The sequence below is a fragment of the Saccopteryx leptura genome, chromosome 1 (genome assembly GCF_036850995.1).
Source record: "Saccopteryx leptura isolate mSacLep1 chromosome 1, mSacLep1_pri_phased_curated, whole genome shotgun sequence".
Taxonomy (NCBI): Eukaryota; Metazoa; Chordata; class Mammalia; order Chiroptera; family Emballonuridae; genus Saccopteryx; species Saccopteryx leptura.
The window spans coordinates 378296723-378323780 of NC_089503.1; the positions used below are offsets into that span (position 1 = coordinate 378296723).

At 51.7% G+C, this 27058-nt stretch overlaps 1 long non-coding RNA gene across 1 annotated transcript; it reads left to right on the top strand.

Moving 5' to 3' along the window:
- The first annotated feature begins 1933 nt into the window (after positions 1 to 1933).
- LOC136387609 (uncharacterized) lies at positions 1934 to 7959 on the top strand. Its single transcript, XR_010748133.1, has 6 exons — positions 1934 to 2021; positions 2980 to 3177; positions 3303 to 3473; positions 7178 to 7261; positions 7555 to 7765; positions 7896 to 7959. It is a non-coding gene; the product is annotated as an uncharacterized lncRNA (long non-coding RNA).
- The last annotated feature ends 19099 nt before the right edge of the window (positions 7960 to 27058 follow it).

Below are 27058 nucleotides of genomic sequence, written 5' to 3' on the forward strand. Positions count from 1 at the left end.
CGCCAGCCCGGAAGCCAGGGTCTGCCCAGGGAGGCGCTGCGGCCCACCTGGTGCGGCTGGTGCGGGAGCTCCTTCCCCTGTGCCCAGGCTGCCTCTTCCCCCTTCCCCCTTCCCCCTTCCCCCTTCCCCCTTCCCCCTTCCCCCTTCCCCCTCCCCCCTTCCCCCTTCCCCCTTCCCCCTTCCTCCTCTCGCTGCCTCCCTGCTTCTGAGACTCCATTTCTGTCCCAAGTTCCCGAATGGTTCATCCGGAAATCCAGTGTCTGGGAGGAGTGGGGACGAGGTTTTACCAAGACTCAGGGACAAGCCTTTTTATCTCTGGTCACTGTGGGTGCCCCTGCTCTGCCCTAAGGAGGAGGCGAGACCTGTCCTCCCCGCCAAAGAAACAGGCCAAGGCGAGGCCTACTCGATCCCCTCCCCTCTCCAGTCCAAACCAGCACAGCCCAGCCCTCAGTTCTGGGAGTGCCTTTTCCTCTGGGTGGGCACTGAACTGACCAGCTTCCAGACCCCGCTGACCTTGGGTGGCACTCTCCGTCAGCAGAATGGCGAAGAGGACTGGCCACAACAGGACATGAGAAAGGGCTCAGGGTGCAGCTGCCGCAAGCCCAGCGTGGGCACCAAACCCTGCTGTCCGCCCTTTGATTTTGGCCCCGGAGGGATCACCCGCTGCAGACTGGATTCTTCGCACGTTTCCCACATCGCAGGAGGGACATGCTATGCTCTGCAGCGCAGCTGGGCGCTCATCCTGCCTTCTGTCTGTCCTCCCATGCCGTCCCTGCTCTTCTCAGTCTCCACAGTCGGGAGTGCTGGGCTCCCCAAACGGGGAGCCAAGATGGGAGCTGTCTTGCCATGCTAGTGACAGCCTGTTCAGGCTCCCGTCACTCATGGACACTGTCACGGGGAAGCCAGGGGCTGGGTTCTGGTTCTGATTCAGCTATTGTCTCTGCATTTGGTTACTTCATAGGGGTCTCAGTTGTTGCACTTAGAAAACACCAAATGACTGACCAGGTGGTGGCGCAGTGGATAGAGCATCAGCCTGGGACGCAGAGGACCCACATTCGAAGCCCCAAGGTCACCAGCTTGAGCATAGGGTCGCTGGCTTGGCAAGGGGTCACTGGCTCGGCTGAAGCACCCCCCCAAGTCAAGGCCAATATGAGAAAGCAATCAATGAACAACTAAGGTGCCACAACAAAGAATTGATGCTTCTCATCTTCTCATCTCCCTTCTTGTCTGTCTGTCCCTATCCGTCCCTCTCTCTATCTCTCTCTTTCTCTCTCTGTCTCTTTTGCTGAAAAAAAAAAGAAAGGAAACACGGAACTAGTTGTGAGAAGTAGCCAGTGAGATGATGAACGTGACATCACTTTGGAAAGTAGACAGACCGGGCAAGCTGTGTTAACAACCCAACCGTTCCCGGGGGGAAAACAACTGGAAGTCACAGCTCCTTGGTCCAAAACAACTGGAAGTCACAGCCCCTCGGTCCGGAGACCTCAGGCTTGTTGCTGACCCTTTGCTGAGCGGTACAAGAAAAAGCAGTTTGGCCTCATTCTCCGGGTGGCCGGATCCTGGTCAGACCCGTGGGGATCCCCCGGAGCAAGCTGTAATTGCTTTATTGCACATATTTGTGTGGCGTGACAGGGGTGTCCAGGAGACATGTCCCAGGAATTGGCTCCCAGCCCAGTGCGGTCTCCGACCTTCCCTGTCTCCTCTCCAGGTCTCTGACCTGCGAGGTCTGTCGCAGGAATTTTCCTCTGGTAGGGTGGGTGGGGAGTGAGCAGACGGCTTTCCTGGTAGGAAAGGGTGGGTGGGAGCCGGGCCCTGGGGGGGGTCCGCTGTGTTTGAGCCCGCCCGGCCCGTGTCAGGGCGTGGTGTGCAGATGGAATCCGTTTGTCCAAAGATCATCACCAACATTGGTGACTGTTTGCTGAGTGCTCAGTTCTCTGCTTTGGAGACAGGCCCTGCCCACTCCCGGGGCTGCCCTCAGGAAAGGAGCGGAGCCAGCATCCTGCCTGGGAGTCACATTTCAGGTTAGACCAGGAGGGGCCCTTTCCTAGCCCACCCCTGGGTAATAATAGCACTTTAGAACCATATAAACACCGTCAGCTTTACCATTTATCTCGGGCTCACTGGGCCGGATTGTTATCGTGCTGTGCAGAGGAGGAAACAGGCCAAGAGGTGAAGTGACTTGCCTCAGGCCATGAAGTTAATTAGTGGCTTGAGCTGGGGCTGCGTGCCAGTCTTGTGTCTCTTCCTGCGGCTCCCAACCCGGCCCGGAGGGGCTCGGTGGCTCCCTCGGGTGGGCTGCGGGGGAGTGTGTTGGGCGCTGCACCCCACAGGAGAGGCTGGGAGTCAGCGGGGGGCCCCGCTGGCACATTCCTGAGTGCTCCCACTGAGGAATCCTTTGAATTCCAAGCCAGGGGGAACCCGTTCTCCCCTAGGACCAAACGAGCACCCACCCACCAAACCAGACCCCTCCACCCCGGACTTGGAATGGCTTCCATTCTGTAGACGGGTGGGGGTGCGGGGGAAAGGCCTGACCTGCCCCTGCGGCCCTTCCCTGGCGGGCACTTGAGCTTCACAGGCGGCTCACTCAGGCCAGGACCTCCCTGAACTCTGGGGTGCTGCTGACCAACGCCTTAAAGTGGAGTCATATTCACAGGTGGAGGGGGTCTACAATGAAAGGCCCCTGGTCCTCCAGAAAGACGGGGGAAGGCTGAGGGAGGGGGAGAGGGAGACGGAACAGGGGGAGGGGCCTGTGCGGGCCCCCCAGGCCTTTGCAGAGTCCAGGAGAGAATCCTGTCGGTCAGTTGAGCTAGGACCCATCCAGGGATCCCTTCCACGGGATGATTCCTACAGATGTTTATTAGGTTTCTGTTCTCACACTTCCCGGGACGGGAAACTCACCATTTCACAAGTCTTCTTTCTCCGCTTGGGTCTTATGATATCCATAAAGTGCCTCTTATTGGGTCCTCACTCCGCTCACAGGTCCACACACAGCGAGGACCGGTTTCCCTGCCCACAGTGCTGAACTTTGAAACCTGGACTCACACCTTACTAACAACGTGACCTCTTCATGCTTGGGTTCCCTCGTCTGTGCCGCAGGGACATTAACAGCCCCTCTTCGTGGTATTGTAGCAAGGATCAGAATGTCTGCCCAGGAGGAATCCTTGCAGCTGGTCCATAGTAAGTGCTCAGTAAATAACAGCTGTTTTCATCTGAACGTCACCAGAAAGGTGTCCACCCCTCTGCGCGCTAGTCTGACCCAGGACGAAGTGGCGTGCCCCGGCCTGAACCTTCCCTTCCCTCAGCCCCACACCTTCTGTGTTGTGAACGGGCTCTGCTGATGCTGCCTGAGCTGGCGTTCGATTCCTCGGCTCCGCTGGCTGTTGGGCTTTGAACTGGCCTGAGACCACCAGGTGTTTCCATGCAAACATTAGCAGTCCTTGGCTCGTGGAAGTCCGAGCTGCCCGTCTGTGCAGGTGACGTTCGTTCCTTGTTGCTAGTCTGGGTCCATCTGTCCTGACATTTTGACACGGCAAACATGGAGGAGAGCAGAGATGGAGGCTGTGCGGGGGCGTCCAAGAGAAGAGTGTGGGGGGAGATTCTCCGTGGGCAGGGTGGGTCACGAGGGTGTGCTGCAGGGGCCTCAGCTTAGCTCTTCTGGAAGCTTCAGTCTGGCTGCCAGTGGTTGGGAAGAAGCCTCCCTGCCGCTAGCCTGGCTCACGCTGGACCTTTCTCTTGACCCCGCCGGGCCCAGTTGCCCGGGGACGGCCCTTCCTGCCCTGTGGCCCCTGGGGATGCCCGTGGAACTGGGCTGGCCCGGTCCAGTGGGCGAGAGCATCACTGTGCTCCAGGTGCGGGTTGTCCTTACGCTCATTCCTAAGGGGTTATTAACACAATGACTGAGTTAATGAGCAGTGCAGGGACAGGGGACCTGAACCCCACCCCGTGCCCGGGGACGGACGGGGGACCTGAACCCCACCCGGTGCCCGGGGGTGACGGGGGACTGAACCCCACCCGGTGCCCAGGGACGGATGGGGGACCTGAACCCCACCCGGTGCCCGGGGACGACGGGGGACCTGAACCCCACCCGGTGCCCAGGGACAGACGGACAGGGGACCTGAACCCCACCCGGTGCCCGGGGGTGGACGGGGGACCTGAACCCCACCCGGTGCCCGGGGATGACGGGGGACCTGCACCCCACCCGGTGCCCGGGGATGACGGGGGACCTGAACCCCACCCGGTGCCCGGGGATGACGGGGGACCTGAACCCCACCCGGTGCCCGGGGATGACGGGGGACCTGAACCCCACCCCGGTGCCCGGGGACAGATGGATGGGGGACCTGAACCCCACCCAGTGCCCCGGGACAGACGGACGGGGGACCTGAACCCCACCCAGTGCCCCGGGACAGACGGACGGGGGACCTGAACCCCACCCAGTGCCCCGGGACAGATGGATGGGGGACCTGAACCCCACCCGGTGCCCCGGGACAGACGGATGGGGGACCTGAACCCCACCCGGTGCCCGGGGATGACGGGGGACCTGAACCCCACCCCGTGCCCTGGTTGCCTTAGCCATCCTTCTCCCTGTGGTCTGCCCCTTTAGCTGGGAGATATGGTCCCTTGGGGGTCCCTCCCTGCCACCTCCCTCTACCTGTCCCCCTTTAGTCTTGCCCCATTTCCCTCTGGGTAACAGGGTACCAGAAAAAGTGTGGCCAAGACAAGATGTGGGGTGAGGAGATGGGGGGTTGGGGAACCTAACCCTCTGGTGGAATGTGACACAGGTGTGATGACACCTCGGACTCACTGGGTGCCGCTTAGGCTGGGGAGCCCTCGGCAGCCGTGGCCGAGGAGGGCTTGGAGGGTGGGGGCAGAGGCTGAGTGTGAGTGGGGAAGAGCCCCTGGTGTCCTTTGAAGCTCCTGGCCTCTCTGGCCCTGGGCTGGCTCCACCCTCTCCCTGATGGAGCCCCTTCCCCCTGGAATTAAAGGGCCTGCGGACTATACGGACGTACTGATGTATTGGGGCGGGAGGGGGGCGGGATGCACAGTCATACAAGTGTAGTGGCCTTTGCCTCCTGAGCTAACGTTGGACACAGCGGGCCCAGGATTCAGAATCTCGGCCTCGTGGGCTGAGTCCTGAGGAGGCCCGACTCCCCGGAGCTCCCAGCCTCGTCGAAGCGAGCCTCCCACAAGACAGGATCCTGGAACACGTGCCTCTACACGGGACAGCTGTGGGACCTCAGGCAGACCACGCAACCTCTCTGAGCCCGCTTCCCCATCTACTAAGGAATAACACTTACATCACACTATTGCTGGATGTTAAATAAGAAAAGGAGCATGGCCTGACCTGTGGTGGCGCAGTGGATAAAGCGTTGACCTGGAAATGCTGAGGTCGCCGGTTCAAAACCCTGGGCTTGCCTGGTCAAGGCACATATGGGAGTTGATATTTCCAGCTCCTCCCTCCCTCCTCTCTCTCTCTCTCTCTCTGTCTCTGTCTCTCCCTCTCCTCTCTAAAATGAATAAATAAAAAATAAATTTATAAAAAAAAAAAAAAAAAAAAAAAAAAAAGAAAAGGAGCATGAAGTGCTCAGTGGGTGCTTGGCCAGGAGCCCAAGCTTGGCTCTGTGTGGTTGTCACAGCAACGGCCTGGCTGGTGGGCGAGGTGAAGAAACTTGCAGAAGGAGGTGGACCGTGAAGGTTGAGGAGAATTTGGGGAAGGAACGGGGATTATGGGCCCCAGCAATCAGCCTGGGGGATGGGGTTGGGAAGCGAGGAGCTGGACCGGGGGTGTGGGGGGAGGCGCCTGCCCTTTCTAGGCTAGGGAACAGCAGGGCTGTGAGCCGGCACGTGCATCAGACCAGGTGCGCACACTCGTTCATCCACTCACTCAACAAATATTTCATGAGTACCTGCTCTGCGCGAGGCACCACCGTGGGTGCTGGGGACACAGAAGCAATCAGGACAGATAAGGCCCTTCTCTCATGAACCCACGTTCTCCTGAGGGGCAGACGATGGACCAGCAAGTTAATTAAAGGAATAAGTTAAATCCAGGGAAGAGATAACTTTGAGGGAGGTGCGGAAGGGGAAAGTGATTGAACCACAGGGACAGGCACGTCAGGGAAGACCTCACCCCGGGGAGGTGACTCTGGAGCAGAGGTTTGGGCGAACCACTGAGGGGAGGAAGTCACAGGCAAAGGGAACAACAGTACATGCAAAGGCCCTGCAGGTTCAGGGAAAGGGAAAGGGTCAAAGGAGGTGGCTGGTTAGAGTGGGGTGAAGGAGGGGAGAGGGCGCAGGGGGAGGACCCAGGATGCACGAGCTCCTGTGGGCCTGGGGGTGTGATCGGCTCAGCTCGTGAAGGGCTCAGTGCAGAGGAGCTCTGGCTTGAGTTTTAATAGGATGGCTCTAAGCTAAGCACTGTGCGGAGATGGGGCGGAGGGCAGGGAGGGGGTGGAAAGGGCAGAATTGCTATAATCCAGGAGAGGAGCGATGGTGGCGGAGCCGGCTGGCAGCAGCAGACAAGGAGAGAAGAGGACAGATGCGGGATTTACTCTGGAGGTCGAGCCAACAGGACGTTAATGGAGGGGATGGGGATGGGTGTGGGGAAGGGAGAGGAGGGCTTCAGTATAGACTAAGGAGGCCTCTGAGCTTTGGGGCCTTCTCCTCCTCCAGGCCTGGCCAGGGAGGAGTGCCTTTTAAGAGGCAGGGAAAGGACAGTGGGGGAAGGAGGGACAGGGTTGAGCTGGTGGTCCTGGGGGAACTGGGCCAGAGGCTGACGAGCAGGGTCCTCAGGGCAATCCAGAGGCTGACGAGCAGGGTCCTCAGGGCAATCCAGAGCAGGGTCCTCAGGGCAATCCAGAGGCTGAAGAGCAGGGTCCTCAGGGCAATCCAGAGGCTGACGAGCAGGGTCCTCAGGGCAATCCAGAGGCTGACGAGCAGGGTCCTCAGGGCAATCCAGAGCTGAGGGCTCTAGGCCAGGCCTTGCAGGGACCCACCTGGCTTCTCTTGAGCCTGTGATCTGGTGTCTGTTTTCTGCTGGACCTACGACCAGGGGTGACCTGGATGCTGAGCCCCCATCACACCCCTGGGATTTCAGGAGCTGAGGCCTGAAATCAGGTGGGAGGGGTGTTGATGTCCAGCCCAGGCCCGGAGGAGGTCAGTACCGAGAGGATTGGTTCATTAGGCAGAATGTCCCTGGAGGGCAAGCCATCGGTGCCCTGGGCCAGCATGGAGCAGTGATGACGTCTTCTCCTGCAAAGGGACAAAGGTGAGACCCTCAGAAACCTCCTGAAGCCTAAGGGTCGCAGTCTCAGCTTCCTGGAATGGGGGGGCGGGGAGGGTGCGCAGATTTGATAGGAAGCTGGGCCGTGGTCAGCTGGGCCCTTCCGACACCCTCAGAGCCGGGAGAAGGGGGGTGCAGCCAGGAAAGCGACAGGGGAGGTTCTGCGGGGGCCCCAGGGCCTGGAGCCGCCTCTCTGCCATCCCTCCTGGGTGCGTGGGGACGCCCTGAGCATGTGGGTCCCCCTTCCCGCTGCAGGCCTTTGTTTCCCTGGGGTACAGGGTGTATGCGGAGCCAGACCGTTCAGACGACAAGATGCTGGGGAGAGTTGGTGTGGCTGCTGGCCCCCAGCTCCCTATCCTGGGTCTCTGGGCCCTGCCTGACCCAGGTGTCCCACACAAGGAGCCGAGCAAAGGGAGAGCCCTGGAAAGCTGCCGGGAGCCAGTCACAGGCCCACCTTTCCAGAATCCAAACTACTGTATTTCCCCTTGTGTAAGATGCACCTTTTTTTGAAAATTTTGGGGTCTATAAACTGAGTGCGTCTTATACAGCGGTTGTAGATTTTTTTAACTTGCGTTTCCCGCTTTTTCACGCTTGTTTTTGCGCTCATTGTGGAAGACAGTGATTCATCATCAGACACAGATGAGGACAAGCTAATGGAGGGGAGTTTTGACAGTGATGAGGAGTTGTATAAATTTTATGATGAATAAAACCTGAGTTCAAAAACTTTATGTGATACTTTTTTTTTTTTCTTCAAATTTCGGACCCCCAAATTAAAGTGCATCTTATACATGGGAGCATCTTTTCCATGGGGAAATACGGTAAATTGGCAGGGATCCGGCCTGGGACCATTTCCACACCCATCTGAGGCCCAATTAGAGCCCGTAGGGTGAGAGAGGTGAAGGGGTCAGACCTGAAGCTTTCTGGATCCATTATCAGTGTTTGGTTTGGCACTTTTGGAACAGGTCTGGTTCCAGCTCCTTATCTCGGTCCTGGGTGATTAGATTCTCTAGGCTTTGATATGCCCAAGCCTGGGACATGGGACCCTTTCCCTGCCACCCAACGCCCAAACCCAGCACTGCCCACTCTCCCACCACGGAGACCTGGTCTGAACCACAGTCAAACCATCACCACCACCACAGCCTGTCCTACCTGCTCAGCCCTGCTGGCCCGACTGCCCACTGGCCCCACTGCCCTCGCTGCCACCACCTGGCCCCCAGAGCCCCACCCCCAGGGTCTCAGCAGGACACTAGGCTCAGGAGCGCAAGCCTGGCCCCTTCCGACAGGCCTGGGGGCTTTAAGGGGAGACTGGTCAAGAACGTGAGGGAGCTTCTAGAAGTTCCTAAGTGGGCCACTATCTCTGGAGGAGAAACTGAGGGAGGCTGTGTAGACCCCCAGGGTGGCGTCATGAACACCACTGGAGTCAGGACTGGCTTGATATCAAAGGTCTGTGCTAAAGTCAGACCATCTGTCCGCATTTCTGCCTTGACGACTGTAGTCACATAGAAGAGCGGTCCCTGGTCCAGACCTGGAGGCTGTGCTGAGAGGAGGCCAGGGCAGTCCCTCAGCAAGGACTTGGAGGGGACAGCCCCAGCGGAGAGAGGAAGGGAGGAAGGGAGGGAGGGGGGAAGGGAGGACAGGTTGAAGGAGGAGCAGGAGGGGGGAGAGGGAGGGGAGGAGAAGGGACAGGAGGAAGAGGCTCATGGGGAGGTCTTCCCTGCTGCCCTGCTCAGAGGAAGGTGTGTGGGTGCACGTGGACACACACAGGTGTCCTGTGGGGGAGCAGGAGCTTGTGTGTTGCACGCAATTTTTTGCGAGCACATATATGAGCAGGCATGTGCCTGCATGTGGGTGTATGTTTGTGTGTGTACATCCAGGCCACATGAGCGTGGGGCCCTTTCAGCCTTTTGCACCCCGAGCCACACACGTGGGTGTAGAGCCCTGCACAGCCACGCGCCTCGAGCTGCACTCTGGCCTCTCCTGCTCCAGTCAGTTGCGTTGAAAAGAGAACCCTCGTCAGGATCTACCAGGTGGACTTCACCACACTAATGGGTTTGAAAGGTCCTGGCCTGAGGGCGTCCGCACCTGGAGTGAGCCGGGCACAGGGACCCTCTATGACTGAGCAGGTGGGAGTGGGGGCTCTGAAGGTCTCCTCACCCCCCGGTGGCCGCAGGCAAGCCGTGCCCTCGGCTAGGTGCCTCACACAGGGCGCTTGGGGCTCAGGGCTTCCTGTGCAGTGATGCCCTAGTTCTCAGACCCGCCTCGCTCGCTTGGTCTAGGGGTCTCGCACTCTGCTAACTTGTGCTCTTTCCCCTGAGGCCTCTCCCAGCCACACTTCCTCGGCCCCCAGTGATCCTGTACAGACCTTCTGCCAGCCTGCATTGCCCCTCTCTTTTCTTCCCCAGTCACTGGGTGGGGGGCACAGCCCTGCCCTCAGGGAGCCCAGTCTGAGCTCAGCCTGAGGGGGGACACGACCCTGCCCTCTGGGAACCCAGTCTGAGGGGGGACACGGCCCCATCCTCAGGGAGCCCCAGTCTGAGGGGGACACAGCCCCATCCTCAGGGAGCCCCAGTCTGAGGGGGACACAGCCCCATCCTCAGGGAGCCCCAGTCTGAGGGGGGACACGGCCCCGTCTTCAGGGAGTCCCAGTCTGAGCGGGGACATAGCCCTGTCCTCAGGGAGCCCCAGTCTGAGAGGGGACACGGCCCCGTCCTCGGGGAGCCCCAGTCTGAGGGGGACACAGCCCCATCCTCAGGGAGCCCCAGTCTGAGGGGGGACACAGCCCTGTCTTCAGGGAGCCCCAGTCTGAGGGGGGACACAGCCCCATCTTCAAGGAGCCCCAGTCTGAGGGGGGACACAGCCCCATCCTCAGGGAGCCCCAGTCTGAGGGGGGACACAGCCCTGTCCTCAGGGAGCCCCAGAGTGAGGGGGGACACAGCCCCGTCCTCAGGGAGCCCAGTCTGAGGGGGACACAGCCCCATCTTCAGGGAGCTCAGCCTGAGGGGGGACACAGCCCCGTCCTCAGGGAGCCCCAGTCTGAGGGGGGACACAGCCCCATCCTCAGGGAGCCCCAGTCTGAGGGGGGACACAGCCCCGTCCTCAGGGAGCCCCAGTCTGAGGGGGGACACAGCCCCGTCCTCAGGGAGCCCCAGTCTGAGGGGGGACACAGCCCCATCTTCAAGGAGCCCCAGTCTGAGGGGGGACACAGCCCCGTCCTCAGGGAGCCTCAGTCTGAGGGGGACACGAGGGGGACACAGCCCTGTCCTCAGGGAGCCCCAGTCTGAGGGGGGACACAGCCCCGTCCTCAGGTAGCCCCAGTCTGAGGGGGGACACAGCCCTGTCCTCAGGGAGCCCCAGTCTGAGGGGGGACACAGCCCTGTCCTCAGGGAGCCCCAGTCTGAGGGGGTCACAGCCCCGTCCTCAGGGAGCCCAGTCTGAGGGGGGACATGGCCCTGTCCTCAGGGAGGCCCATCTGAGTGGAGACATGGCACAGTCTGAGGGGGACACAGCCCTGTCCTCAGGGAGCCCAGTCTGAGGGGGGACATGGCCCTGTCCTCAGGGAGCCCCGTCTGAGTGGAGACATGGCCCAGTCTGAGGGGGACACAGCCCTGTCCTCAGGGAGCCCAGTCTGAGGGGGGACACAGCCCGTCCTCAGGGAGCCCAGTCTGAGGGGGGACACAGCCCTGTCCTCAGGGAGCCCCAGTCTGAGGGGAGGCATGGCATGACCTCTGACTTCTGATGACCCCTTCCCTCAGGTGGTCCACAGGAGACAGGACTCAGGCCACCCAGGACTGCCTGACTGGAGTAGTCACAGGAATCTCCCACATCACTGTCCCAGGGCTGAGTTCTGGTCAACTGACTCTGCTGAGTGGGGGTCCCTGGGAACAGCCAGGAGAGAGGCAGGCACCCCAATGCACTGTCCCTGGGAGGAGGAAGAACGCTGACCTGAGGGGCTCCCTTCAAACCCCAGCCCCTGAGGGTGTGCGTGGCCTCACGGGCCAGCTGCTGGTGCCGTGCCCCGCTCCCCCCGCCCACCTCTCCCTGCGCCGTCCTCCTCAGAGGCTCTCTTAGCAACAGCCCCTTCCTCCCATTTCTGCCCTGTGCTTGGACTCCGTCTGGGTGCCTCCCTGGGGCATCCATCTGGGGTGAGGGTGTATCTGCGGTGCTGGGGGCAAGGAGGTGGGAGATTGAGGGATCAGGTAGGAAGGATTGGGGTGCAGGATGGATTTCTAAGCATGGGACTGGCCACCTCCATCCCTGGAGCCCTGGGGGGAGCAGATTCTGACCTCCTGTCTCCATGTCCCTTATTATTTCTCCAGTTTGTCACCAACTGTAGCAATGGTCACATCCCATCCACCATCATCTTCCCCATCAATGGCACCGAGTTCCCCTGCTGGGCTTGGGTACCTCTTCCCTGTAACGCTCCACCTCCCTCTCCCCTCCCCTTACAACGTGGGCATGGGAAAAAGCCCAGGAGGCCAGGTGGGGCGGGAGCCGATTTGCAGCCCTTAGCGTTCTGAGACATCAGATTTGCAAAAAACCTTAAGGATCATTTTATCAGTCTCTCCCACAAAAATAATACCAGGAACCACCGTCGACCCAGAGCTTTCTGAGACGCAGTCAGAATAGTGGTGGAGTCCACCCGCTCTGTTCTCCCACTGCTGAGCTTTGTGACCTTGGGCGAGTCACCTGGTGTCTCTGAGCCTCTATTTCCTCATCTATAAACGAGGGCCAGTACAGTGTTTACCTCGTAAGGTCCTTAGGAGATTAAACGCGCTGGTAGACAGGAATGGTTAGAGCAGTGCCAGGCACAGGCTGAGCCCTCCAAGGCGTGGCTCGCCATTCCTGGTGTCAGGCGCTGCGTCGAGGGCTCTTCGAGTCCTCATGATAATCCTGGCGGTAGGCACCACCATCATTCCTACAGGTGGTCACTCAGCCCCTTCTTCACCCCGAGACTTGGCACTGACTTCTCCCCGTTCCATTTGCCTAGGCTCCGGTGGGCAAACTGCGGCTCGCGAGGCACATGCGGCTCTTTGGCCCCTTGAGTGTGGCTCTTCCATAAAATACCATGTGCGGGCGCTGCCTCCATAAGGAATGTACCTACCTGTATAGTTTAAGTTTAAAAAATTTGGCTCTCAAAAGAAATTTCAAAAGTTGTACTGTTGATATTTGGCTCTGTTGACTAATGAGTTTGCCGACCACTAGCGAGGGGTTGAAGCCAAAGTCTGTAAGTGGTATGGTGGTCAGTAGGTCCTCTTCATGGGACTGGCCAAGCATTCAAGCTCCGAATGTGGTGGGCCCGCCCCCTCTTCTCCAGCCTTCAACCCTGCTTCTAATGAGCATATATGCCTCGAGCTTCTTCTCTGCCTCCACTGTGGGGGACACAAAGGAAGGAAGAGATACCACCTCGCTCTCCAAACCCTTGTGACTAATTGCTTATGTGCAAAACGACAGCTGAGACTGCAGTAGTGTGTGTGGGCGCACATGTGTGCGTATGTGCGTGCTCACACACATGTTCAATGACATACAGATCAGTGTTTTTCAAACTGCAGCTTACAACCCATTAGAAATCAATTAATTGGTTGAAACCATCACTTTTTAGAAAAATTAGGGTGCATCACATGTACTATGGACTAGGATTCTTTACGGTGGGCTGAGGCTTTTGCTTTAATTATATGATGTGTGTGCATACACTATAATGTTTTGGTGTAAAATATATGTCTCACTGTGGTTTGTGGTCAGAAAAGCCTCCAGGCCTCAGCGCTGGCGGGTGGGCCCCCGTTTCCCTTGGCAGGCCCCCCTCACTGCCCTGCTTCCGCCTCACTGGGCCCATCATTGTGTCTTTCTTACCTCCGGTCCTTTGCATGTGTTATTCTGCCTGCCAGAAAGATTCTTTTCTCACTTTCTTCACCTGCCTAACTTGTATTCGTCGTGAAGAACACAGCAGGGTGTCACATTGTCCCTCTGCCTCATGGTGGGGAAACTGAACCTCAGAGTGGTTGAGCGACTTACTCAATGTCACACAGCAAGCCCGACAGAGGTGGGCTGAGAGGTGAACCCAGGCTTCTCTCATTTCAGAGCTCACGTTCTTTCCTTAACCCAGTGAAACTCGCCGGCTGACAGCCTCACTTCTTTTCCTCCAGGTCAGCGCCGTAACTGCCTCATGGGTTCCAGCCCCTGGACCTGCCCTCAGACAATGGTGGCTCCTGTGGCTCCACCATCTTCCTGAGGGTCTCCAACTCCATCTCCGACATGGGCAACAACAAGGTGGCCACTGCCGTGTGGGCTGGCTTTGTACCTCTCCCTCATCACGGGCATCCCTCTGGGTCTCTGGGTCTCACAGAAGTTGGGGAGTCCCCATTTTTCTTTATTAAAACTTTTTTAATTTATTGATTCAAGAGAGAGAGAGAAAAACACTGATTTGTTGGTCCACTTATTTATGCATTCATTGGTCAATTCTTTTTTTTTTTATATATATATTTTTTCTGAAGCTGGAAACAGGGAGAGACAGTCAGACAAACTCCCGCATGCGCCCGACTGGGATCCATCCGGCACGCCCACCAGGGGCGACGCTCTGCCCACCAGGGGGCGATGCTCTGCCCCTCCGGGGCGTCGCTCTGCCGTGACCAGAGCCACTCTAGTGCCTGGGGCAGAGGCCAAGGAGCCATCCCCAGCGCCCGGGCCATCTTTGCTCCAATGGAGCCTCGGCTGTGGGAGGGGAAGAGAGAGACAGAGAGGAAGGAGGGAGGGGGTGGAGAAGCAAATGGGCGCTTCTCCTATGTGCCCTGGCTGGGAATCGAACCCGGGTCCCCCGCACGCCAGGCCAATGCTCTACCGCTGAGCCAACTGGCCAGGGCCTCATTGGTCAATTCTTATATGTGCCCTGACCCAGGATTGAACCCACAACCTTGACACCTTGGGACACTGCTCTAACCAACTGAGCCACCTGGCCAGGGTGGGCGGGAACCACATTTTTCACTCACTTTACCAAACCCTGCTTCTCAGGGCTGATCTGGGAGACCCCAAATAAAGCTGCTCTGAAGGCTTTGGCTTCCAAGAACAATGCAGGTGGCTGGGGGTTAAATAAGGGGGTCAGGTCAGTCTGACTTTCATGCCCAATCAATTTAGGTCAGTGGGTCCCAAATGTGTCATTCAAATACCACTATCTGCAGTGGCCACTGGTTAGAATCCATGATGTGGGGGGTCGAGGAGAGGCTATGCCAGATTGTACCCCAAGCTTTCTGGCTGTGAAGGTGCCATTTCTGGAAATGTGGAACATCTCACTGCCCTAACTCAGAGACGGTAGTTCGGGGGGAAGTTGAGTTGGCAGTGTGGAGAAAGCCACAAACGGAGAAGCCTCAGCTTGGCATGACAACTGACCGTGTGCTCACAGCTGTCCTGCCTGTCAAATGGAGATGGCCACCCCTGGAGAGAGCCCTGGGCGGGGTTACAGCTGGGAGTTCCTGGCTGGATTTCACATCTTGGAAACTGCTCCTCCCCATGGGGCCCCGGACTGGTCAGGAGGAGGAGAAGTAGAAATCTAACACCTGCCGACTCCAGGGCTGGGGACCCCAGGTTTTTGGACACCTGCAGGCTCTGCCCTTCCCAGATGGCCAGCCTAGGAGATAAGCTCCTATGAGACAGATTTCAGGCTGCCATTCTGCTCCTTCCTGACACTTCTCGGTTAGGAACCTGTCTTAACCCACAGTGTCCATGAAATCATGGGTGATTATATATCTGTGTTAAAATATAATAAATACGTGGCTATGCAAAAAAGACCTGTTCGTCTTTATTTCACCTAAAGGCATCTCTGCCTCTCTGCTGTGGTGGAAAACGTTATCATGGGGCAACGTGCAGGGCCCCCCTCTGCCAGGAACTCCCTGCATGGGGACTGCCCGTCTTTGGGGTCCTCTGAGGTTCTCTGAGGGCAGGTGTTCTGTCTCCTTTCTTCTCTCCCTTCTCCTTCTCCTCTTCCTTATTTTAAAAATGTGTCTGTAACAAATTATCAGTTACAAAATAGTCATGGGGATGTAACAGCGTGAGGAATACAGTTATAATATTGCAATAAACTATGTGTGGTGTCAGGTGGGTGCCAAGCTTACAGGGGGATCACTTTGTAAGTTATATAAATGTTTAATCACCATGAAAAATTTTTTAAATTGAGAACTTTAAAAACATTTTTTAGACTTTATTATATTGCTTTTAGAGAAAGGAGAGAGTGAGAGAGAAAGGGGGAGGGGGAAGAGCAGGAATCATTAATTCATAGTAGTTGCTTCTCATATGTGCCTTGACTGGGCAAGACCAGGGTTTCTAACTGGTGACCTCAGCTTTCCAGGTCAACGCTTTTTCCACTGTGCCACCACAGTGGAAATATAAAACACATGTGCCACGGACCAGCGCGGCTTGTAATTCTGGGTCTTGAGTGAGAACAGTGTGGAATTAAGAAAACAGACTCATTAAGAAAAAAGGATGGGATCAGGAAGCCTCTTCAATGCTGATGGCAATATCCATGTGCCCCATAACCCCAGTTTGCTTTATTATATAGCCATATGCAAATCGAGGAAGTCCTTGATACGAAGTTACACATCTGAGGCAAAAATAGGCACTCTCCCAAGGCATAAACAGAAATTCCTTTACCATGCATAAGCGAAATCAACCAACATCTTAACAAACAAAAGAGTGAGAGGATTGCTTCCAGCAACTTAAGCAAGCAAGTGAAGTGGGTGCAAATACTCAGCATCATAACCAATATAGAAGTGGAGGGGGGAGAACTTAGCCTTTTGCTAAGCCTCAAATCTACAAAGGCTTTTTGCCATTTATAGTCCACAACATATCCTCCTTTTCTTTTTTCTTTTTAATTTGTGTGCTGAGATTTGCACTCATCTGATTTTCTAGTTTCCAAGATTCTAATTTGGAGGCAGACTGAAAAAATACAGAACAAACACAAAATTAGTATAGCCAATGCTTACAGATACCCAAACAAGTGTTTTAACACATTAAAGCAGGGGTTTTAATACATTAAAGCGGGCCACGAGTTTGAGACCCCTGCATTAAAGGGATTAAAGACCTTTAGATTATCAAGCAAACTTTTAGCCAATACAGCAGGATCTATAATAGTTAAATGTCCTTAATATGTTAATGTAATTTCACCAAGTCCATGTTGGCACCATCACCATTCCACATTCCCTGAAAATGCAACCCAACTCCACTTTAGTCCCATTGAGAGCCATCACAAGGAGCAGGAGTCTAGGAAACACATCCAGGAGAAGTCCACATGGCACTGGAATTGTTGTCACAGTTCTACACTTTGCAGCTAGCATCCAAGTCCCAATGACCATTGCTTCTAGCTGGTAATGATTCAGGTAGACTGGAAAAAGCCATTTGTAGGCATGTTTGGAGATAGAGCTTCTATTTAATTTAAACTGGAGAGATGAACCCAGGGGGCCTTTCCCTGGAGCTTTACAGCTGTGGGATGGTGAGGAGAACCTTAGGATACACTATGCTGGGTGGTAAAGGTAAATTTGTAACAGAAGTTGGCAAAAAGGAGAAAGAGAGCTCTAAATTAGAAGTAGGTCCTAGCCTAAAAATGCATGGGGCATTGAGGCAGGAGGAATAAAGGAGACAAACAAAGCAGCAGAAAATAGGATTATCAACACCCATAACAGAGATCTTCGAGGGATGAATAAAAACCCAAATATTCAGGCAAGACATAGTAAGTAACCCTTGTGTCCTTAAGAAATGAGATCAGTTTATCTGCTACTTGGAAGAAATACCCTAGGCTCGTCCATGGAGATATGAGATGGGGCCAACGGCCCTGGGCACCTTTAGCCTTCAGTGGCAAGTCCCAGCAGGCTAGGCAAGGTTAGGTCACAGGTGGCTGGAGCAGGGCTGGAAGAGACTGAACCCTCCCTTAGAGGAGTGAGGGGGTGGTTTACCTTCCAGCGTCCCTTTTTCCCCACAGCAAAGGCATGTAAGCCTGGCAGGCTTTAGCTCAATGACCTTCCTTTCACTATTGAAGCAGGGCCCAGATGGAGTCCTATGAGGCCCCTTCAGGGCATTGGAGCCTTTAAGGATGTATGCTAAGAGCTGGTATTTTACCTGATCTCTTTTGGGCTTTGTCTGCCTCTTGGTCATTATAGACCTTAAAAACCATGCTAAAAAAAAAAAAAAAAAAAAAAAAGCCATGCTCAGAAGATCTTGCTGAGGGGTTTGAGGGTCCTCATCTGCCTATATAAACTTTTTTCCATATATCTGGAGTTATTTGGAAAAAGACAAAACAGTGTTATTAGCTGGATCAAATAAAAAAGGGTAGTAGTTTGCAGGAGAAAGAGGTTTGGTGTCTCCTGTACATCAGCATTCAAAAGAATTTTTTTTTTCTTCAAACTTTTTCCTCCTATTTTTCTGAAGCTGGAAATGGGGAGAGACAGTCAGACAGACTCCCGCATGTGCCTGACAGGGATCCACCCGGCACACCCACCAGGGGCAACGCTCCGCCCCTCCGGGGCATCGCTCTGCCGTGACCAGAGCCATTCCAGTGCCCGGGGCAGAGGCCAAGGAGCCATCCCTAGCACCCGGGCCATCCTTGCTCCAATGGAGCCTTGGCTGCGGGAGGGGAAGAGAGAGACAGAGAGGAAGGAGGGGGGTGGAGAAGCAAATGGGCGTCTCTTCTATGTGCCACGGCTGGGAACCGAACCCCGGGTCCCCCGCACGCCAGGCCGACGCTCCACCGCTGAGCCAACCGGCCAGGGCCCAAAAGAATTTTTTAAAGTAAAAGCATGATAAGGTATACCTGCAGGAGTTCCAGGATATGACTTCCCCTTCTATATTTTTTAAAATTGACGTTAAATATTTGTTGGGTACACTTTAATAATATCTTGATTTTAAAAATTGTAAGAAATACCTGTAATATGAAAGGTTTGACAAAATATAGTAAATGCTTTTCCTATATATGTAGGAGTATTGTCCAATAATAGAAAATGCATACAGACAATGAGCTATAACATACTTAGAAGCCTCTCCTGTTCTGGAAGAGGCTACTATAAATCCAGAATAAGTATCCACTATAACATGGGTAAAAAACTGTTTGCCAAATGAAGGTATATGAGTAACATCCATTTGCCAAAGTTGTACTGGTAGGAGTCCTTGAAGGTTAACTCCAAATGAAGGGACAGATTGCAGTATAGGACCCCTTGGACAGGATTTAACAATCTGCCGTGCTGCTTCCCGAGAAAGTTGAAACTGTTTATGCAGGGCTGCAGCGTTCTGGTGATGAATAGTATGAGACTGCATTGCTTGATCTGTCATGGTTGCTTCAATAATTTTCTTTTGGGTAGGTTGATCAACAAGGGCATTCCCTTGTGCTAAAGCTCCAGGAAGCATGGAGTGAGCTCGAATATGTCCTATAAAACATGGAGCTCTATGTTGACATACAAGTCTTAGAAGGAGAAATTGCTGAAATGGTTCCTCATCAGCAGTTGTCCCTAAGACAGCAGTCTCTATAGTGGATACAACCATAAGTAAATATTTGCTGTCTGTATACAGATTAAAGGAGGAACATGGCAAATGCAGAAAAGCCATGATAATGGTATGTAATTCTACTCTTTGAGCTGATTTTAAGGCGATTGTTTCAGTATAAACTTGTCCATTGACTATTAAGCCTGCTATTCCTGAGCTGAACCCATCAGTAAAGACTGTACGTACTTCAGGAATGGGCTCATTAACAATTGTCTTAGGAAAGACAAATGTAGCAATTAATGAAAATTGAACTATTTTATCAATAGCTGGGTAGTGAGAATCAGTTTGACCTGTAAAATTTGCAAAAGCAATTTGCCATTTAGTGGAAGTTTTCCAGAGCCATTGCTGTTGATCTTTTGAAAAAGGAACAACAATAATCTGAGGCTCAAAACCTATAAGCTGTAAGAGTCGCCTACGCCCCTTGATAATCAAGGAGGTGACAAGATCAAAATACAAAGATAAAACTTTCTTGGGAGTAACAGCTAAATGAATCCATTCAATAGGACCTGAAGCTTGCCACAATAGTCCCATTGGAGTGTAACTTGAGGGGCAAGTTAATAAAGCAATTGATTCTTCAGGGTTTGTGTTTTACTTGTGCTTGCTGCAAAGCCTTTTCTACAAGCTATAAAGCTTGCTGTCCCATAGCTGTAAGTAGCTGAGGAGAAGCTGGTTCAGCCAAGCGTCTAAGAATATCAAAAAGTGGCTTCAGTTCCCAGGTAGTTCCCAGGTAATTTCAAGGAAGGTCTAAGCCAATTAATATCTTCTAATAATTTCTGGAAGTCATTTAAAGTTTGCAACTGATCTGTCCTGATTTCTAATTTTTGTGGACGAATTTGTTGTCTCTCAATAATTTGTCCTAAATAAGAAAAAGGTAAAGATTGCTGTACCTTTTCAGGAGCTATATAAAGTCCTAATTCTTTCAAAGAATATTCTAGTTGTTGCAAAATGGTCAACACAGTGTCTTTTGCTCATCTGGATGAGCAATAAGAATATCATCCATATAATGAATTATGTATGCCTTAGGGTGCTGCCTTCTTACTGGAAAGATAGCTTGAGCAACATATTTTTGGCACAAGGTAGGACTGTTAGCCATACCTTGAGGCAAAACTCTCCACTGGTATCGCTCCATTGGAGCCTGGAAATTAAGTGAAGGAACACTGAATGCGAAACGCTTGCAATCATGAGGGCTTAAAGCAGGGGTCCCCAAACTTTTAAAACAAGGGGCCAGTTTACTGTCCCTCAGACTGTTGGAGGGCTGGACTATAAAAAAAAACTATGAACAAATCCCTATGCACAAATCCCTATGCACACTGCACATATCTTATTTTAAAGTAAAAAAAGAAAGGGAACAAATACAATATTTAAAATAAAGAACAAGTGAATTTAAATCAACAAACTGGCCAGTGTCACCAGTAGTAGTACTGTACGTGAGCAATGCCGCGCTTTGCGGTGGTTTCACTGACCACCAATGAAAGAGGTGCCCCTTCCGAAAGTGTGGCGGGGGCCGGATAAATGGCCTCAGGGGGCCGCATGTGGCCCGCGGGCCGTAGTTTGGGGACCCCTAGCTTAAAGGAATAGTAAAAAAGCAATCCTTCAAATCAATAATTACAAGATGAAAATTTCATGGAATGGCAGTAGGAGAAGGGAGTCCTAGCTGGAGAGGACCCATAATTTCTTTTCTTTTTTTCTTTCTTTCTTTCTTTCTTTCTTTCTTTCTTTCTTTCTTTCTTTCTTTCTTTCTTTTTTTACAGAGAGAGAGAGAGAGAGAGTCAGAGAGAGGGATAGATAGGGACAGACAGACAGGAATGGAGAGAGATGTGAAGCACCAATCGTTAGTTTTTCGTTGCAACACCTTAGTTGTTCATTGATTGCTTTCCCATATGTGCCTTGATTGTGGGGCTACAGCAAACTGAGTAATCCCTTGCTCTAACCAGCGACATTGGGTCCAAGCTGGTGAGATTTGCTCAAACCAGATGAGCACGCGCTCAAGCTGGCGACCTTGGGGTCTCGAACCTGGGTCCTCTGCATGCCAGTCTGACACTCTATCCACTGTGCCACAGCCTGGTCAGGCAAGGAGGACTCATAATTTTCATAATCTTCTTTATTGCTCTCAAATCTTGCAATAGCCTCCAGTTTCCTGGTTTCTTTTTAATGACAAATATAGGCATATTCCATGGGCTATTAGATGGTTCAATGTGCCCAAACTGTAACTACTCTTGTACCAATTGAGCAGCTGCCTTAAGTTTCTCCTGAGAAAGGGGCCATTGGTGTACCTATACAGGATTATCTGATTTCCAAGTAATTGGGTCTGCACAATGCATTATTGGGGTAGCAGGAGCTACCAAGACCCCTATGCTAATTTTTGTTTTTTTTTTCATTTTTCTGAAGCTGGAAACGGGGAGGCAGTCAGACAGACTCCCACATGCGCCCAACCGGGATCCACCCGGCATGCCCACCATGGGGCGATGCTCTGCCCCTCTGGGGCGTCGCTCTGCTGCATCCAGAGCCATTCTAGCGCCTGAGGCAGAGGCCACAGAGCCATCCCCAGCTCCTGGGCCATCCCTGCTCCAATGGAGCCTCAGCTGCAGGAGGGGAAGAGAGAGACAGAGAGGAAGGAGAGGGGAGGGGTGGAGAAGCAGATGGGCACTTCTCCTGTGTGCCCTGGCCGGGAATCGAACCCGGGACTCCTGCACGCCAGGCCGACGCTCTACCGCTGAGCCAACCGGCCACGGCCAAATTTTGATATCCTAATCCATGCCTTCTGATATTGGGTGCCACTTCTATGGGGGTGAGAATTCCCCGCTGTTCTTTCCCTAGTCCCTTAGTGGGCAAAAATGCCTCATCAAGCATTTGAGTACTGACTGAACCATTAGGACTGATAAGCAACGCTCCCTTATTTTTCAAAACATCTCTACCCCAGGAATTAACTGGCAATCCAGGGAGCATATAAGGCAGAAAAAGTCCAGAATGATCTTTTTTATCTTCCCATTGTAAAAAACTAGAGCTTTGTTGAGGGGATTTACTCTGCCCTATACCTTGTAATTCTGTGGCTGCTGCATAAGTGGGCCAGGAAGGAGGCCAATGTATCTTAGTAATAACAGATACATCAGCTCCAGTATCTAAAAATCCTTTAAATTTACACCCCTGTATTGTTAGTTCTATTTCAGGGCATTTCTGACCTATTTTTTTGAATCCAATAGGCAAAATCAGAGGAGCCAAATCACCGATTTCCTTGGAGACTCTTTTGCAGGATGTGGCCCGAGAAGCAGAATTAGCATTCTTATACTATTCTTCTAACTGCCTGGAGCAGCTTGAGACAAATTCTTGAAATGACTTATTAGGGCCCTGCTTAATTTTGCTCAATTTCTTTGTTTTGCCTACCTGAGTATAACCTTACATATAAACAAGACAATTTATGCAGAAAAACACAAGTACAACATATAACTTTGATTAATTCTAATACTTGAATTGCTATTTGGCTCCTAACTCTGAACACACCTCACAATGCACTAACCAAATTAGTAAGTCTTAAGGATCTACATTCTATTCTATTTAAATTTAAATGAGCGCTCCTTACAGTTTTAAAATCACTTTATTTTTTCAATATTAAAGCCGCATTTCCAATCTTTGCATGCAAGAACTCAATTCAGGCCTCAAAACAGACACATTTAGACATTAAACAAAGACTTCACATACAATCAGACAAATCAAGAGTGAAACCTGGGATTTTAGAGATTAGAATATGGCCTGCTTAATCTTATGTAGGGCTATTTTAATGAGGATAAATACCAAACAGAAATCTCTCTTGAAAAATCTCAAGACAGCTGTATGAGATTTTTGTTTAGCAACAGCCAAACAGGTGCCCCCTTTGCCCTCTTTTCAGGCAAACAAAATGATAGTTCAGAAGATTGTAGTTAAAACATTAAAGAAATCAGATCATAACAGGAAAAGCTGTAACTTTCCTAATACCTGAGTCTCCTATCCATTCTCAAGTTCTATAGTTGCTGGAACTGGCAGTTCAGGTTGACCATACTGAGATTTCTCCCCTACCTCAACTTCAGCTGAGCAGCAGACTAAGCAGCCGGAGAGAACCAGAGGCAGCCACATTGTCCTATGTTCCTCAGCCCCCAAACCACAAAGTACAGCACCAACTGCCAGAGAGACCGCCACTTTTATTCCTCCTACCATAGTCTCCTCACACCACTGCCTTCTCAGAACTTTACCTACTTGCTCCCCTGTAGCAGAAATAACCGTTCCTCCCTCCAGGAACCAGGGGCACATGTCTTGAATATATTGCAAAAAGCATTCTAGCTGCATAACTATTCTTACGAAAAGGTTTGACCCTAATTGTCCTACAATTTTTTACTCCCGACTATACTTTCCCCAAAAACTTTCTTTAGTCACTGTGCACACTTGCGAATTCCGTCACCTGCTTTCAGTTTAGTTTTCTCGTACTCAAGTCCCTGTTCGGGCGCCACTTGCCACGGACCAGCGTGGCTCGTAATTCTGGGTCTTGAGTGAGAACAGTGCGGAATTAAGAAAACAGACTCATTAAGAAAAAAGGATGGGATCAGGAGGCCTCTTCAATGCTGATAGCAATATCCGAGTGCCTCATAGCCCCAGTTTGCTTTATTATATAGCCATATGCAAATCAAGGAAGTCCTTGATACAAAGTTACACATCTGAGGCAAAAACAGGCACTCTCCCAAGGCATAAACAGGAATACCCCTACCATGCCTAAGCAAAATCAACCAACATCTGAACAAACAAAGAGTGAGAGGAAGGGCATGTAAATTGCTTCCAGCAACTTAAGCAAGCAAGTGAAGTGGGTGCAAATACTCAGCATCATAGCCAGTATGGAGGTAGGGGGAGGAGAACTTAGCCTTTTGCTAAGCCTTGAATCTACAAAGGCTTTTTGCCATTTATGGTCCACAACACACATGTGAAAAGGTACACATATCATGAGGATACTGCTCACTGACTTCTCACAGAACCCATGTCACTGGAACTGAGGTCAGCAAACAGAACATTATCTGCACTCCCTAAAGGTCCTTTTTCCTTGTCAGCCCCTACTCCAGACCCTGTCCATTTGAAAGAAAAAGATTCTTTTTTTTAAAAATAATTTATTTTTGTGTGTGTGAAAGAGACAGAGAGTCAGAGAGAGGGACAGTTAGAGACAGACAGGAAGAGAGAGAGATGAGTAGCATCAATTCTTCATTGTGGCCCCTTAGTTGTTCATTGATTGCTTTCTCATATGTGTCTAGACCAGGGGGCTACAGCAGACCAAGTGAAAAGAAAAGGATTCTGATTCAGCTGATAGTCTGGAGGGCTTGCAACATGCCAGTGCTTTCCCTCCCTCCCTCCCTCCCTCCCTTTCTTCCTTCCTCTTTCTTTTCTTTATTTTTCTTTTTAAAGTGAGAGGAGGAGAGATAGAAAGACAGACTCCCACATACGCCCTGACCAGGATCCACCTGCCAACCCCCATGTGGGTCTGATGCTTGAATCAACCAAGCTATCCTCAGCACCTGGGGCTGATGCTTGAACCAATCCAGCCACTGGCTGTGAGAGAGGAAGAGAGAGAGAAGGGGGAGAGGAAGAGGGAGAGAAGCAGATGGGTGCTTCTCCTGTGTGCCCTGACCAGGGGTGGAACTTGGGACATCTACATGCTGAGCTGACTCTCTATCCACTGAGTCAAACAGCCAAGGTCAATGCCAGCACTTTCATAATCATGGCCTTGTTGGATTATTACAACAACCCTGTGGGGTGATTATCCCCACTTTACAGCCAGGGAAACTCAGGCTCAGGAAGGGCAAGTGAATTGTCAGGGTGAATGGGTCAATAAGTGATGGAGATAGGTCTTCTAAAGCCAACTGCGTGTCATACACCACCACAGTCTTTAATATGAGGCAAGAGGGGTGGATGAAGAGATAGAAGCAGGGTCCAAATGTTGTCATAAGAAAAGTATGCATGGGTATCTCTGAGATTATTTGCCCAGAAACATCCCTTACTTCATCTGGGGACTTCCCTCTGCACTCTTCATAATGTTTCCTGACAAAGCTGCCAAGTTCTTATAGGGCAACAATTCACTGGTCCAGGGCTGGGCGCCTGATCAATCAGAGAGCTTTCCTGGGAATGTCGGTTTATATTCTTTCCGTGGAAAAAGTGAAACTCAGCTTCTGCTGGTCAGATACATGGGGAAAGTCAGCCAATAGTTGGTGGGGGAGAGGAAAGGGAAGGGAAGGAGAGGGAAGGGGAGGGAAGGGAAGGGAAGGGGAGGGAAGGGAAGGGACACTGGAACGGGAAGCAGAGAAAACATCCTAGTGGTGTTCGGACCCCAGATTCCAGCTGACCCCACGGCTCTGCCCCCTCTCCCCCCTTCTTGCGGCTGCATTGCAATGTGTCATGCCCCCCATCTATTCACTGTATCCCCTGTCCTCCTAAGCCAGATAAGCAAGTTATTGTCTTCAAGAAAAGGTATGTTAATCAACAGACCAGAGCAAAAAACAGTCAACTATTTATCTATTTATATAAACAGAGATCAATTTCCAGCTGTTTGAACAAGGGATCACTGGCTCAGGTGGAGCCCCCAGTCAAGGCACATATGAGAAAGCAATCAATGAGCAACTAAGGTGCTAGCCACAATGCAATCAATGAGAAGCAACTAAGATGCTTCTCATCTTTCTCCCTTCCTGTCTATCTCTCTCTCTCTCAAAAAAAAAAAAAAAATGTTACCAAGGGAAAGATAGTAACTGTGCAGTAAGTAGAGCAACCTGGTAGATGTCACTTAACCAAGTTACGCAGGTTAAATCACCAGCAATAAGACACATCCAGATCACGGATCACGGATCACGTACCTCCTGATCATGCGCTGGGAAGGGTGTATCTGCCGACGGTTTCTGCCCCAAAGTGCAAGCCCTCCATCTCATCATGAGAAAACATCAGACAAACATACAAAACACTCTACAAAATAACGGATCAGTATTCTTCAGAAGTAGCAAGGTCATAAAAGACAAAGAAGAATGAAGAAACTGTCATCGACTGGATGAAACTAAGAAGATGTGAAAACTAAATGCAACACGGGAACCTAGATTGGGTCCTGGGTCAGAAGAGGGACGTTAGTGGGAAAACTAGTGAGAGACAAATACAGTCTATGCATTGGTTACTAGTCTTAGATCAGGGTTACTTTCCTGGTTCGATAGATCATTGTACTGCTGTTGTGTTAGATGTTAACCTTAGGGGATTCCGGATGAAGCTTGCTGTGCTCTGTTTACAACTTTTCTGTAAGTCAAAGAGTATGTCAAAATAATAATTTTTTTAAAAAGCATAAATCCTTGAGCTTGAAAAAAAATATCAGGTCCAGTATATTCCCCAGTAGGTTGGGTGTAAGTATAAAACACATATAAAGTTTGAGGAAAAACCTACAAAACTGAGATAATAACTGAAGCCGTTAACTAAAATTCATGTAGACAGCTGCCAGAGACTTAAGGTGTATAGAGCACCTGTCCCCAGAGCTGAGGTCATTTAGCTCCGTGAGCCTATTTCAGGGGTTAGAATACACACAGAAACTCAGATCCTTGGCTCAATCTCACACCTGCTGCAGGAGACCCTCTACCGACATTGCTCAGAAAGCGCTCCCTTCGCCTCTGCTTGGATAACTCCAAGAACGAAGAGCTCACGGCTCGCTTCCTCTGGGTGATTTTTAGTTTGCGAGCCCAAGTGCTATCGATGGTAACGAGAAATTGGAATTAACCCAAAGGAATAGGGTAAAGTAACCCTAGCTATCACGATGATAGAGCATGGCATAGCCACAGAAAGTGATAAGACTGGGCCTTATCTTAATGTGTGGAAATGTGTATGTAGTAATGTTAAGTAACAGGAGTATTTACACACTGATTACAGCAATGTTAAAACCAAAGTGTGGACGTTAAGAACTAGAAGATAATTTAGAAGGGTACAAACACTTCTAGTTTTGAATTGACTTAATTTTTATCTTTATTTTTTTTAGAGAGAGAGAGAGAGAGAGAGAAAAACCTATTTGTTGTTCCATTTATTTATGCATGCATTGGTTGCTCCTTGTAGGTCCCCTGACCAGGGATCAAACCTGCAACCTTGGCTTATTGGGACAATGCTCTAACCAACTGACCTACTAGTCCAGGGCTCAAGTTGCCTTGATTAAAAAAAAAAGTCATATATGTATACAATTCTAAATAAAATTCAGAATCCAGAATTTAAAAATCCTTCTATTAAAAAGCTCAGGAATTGTCATTTCAA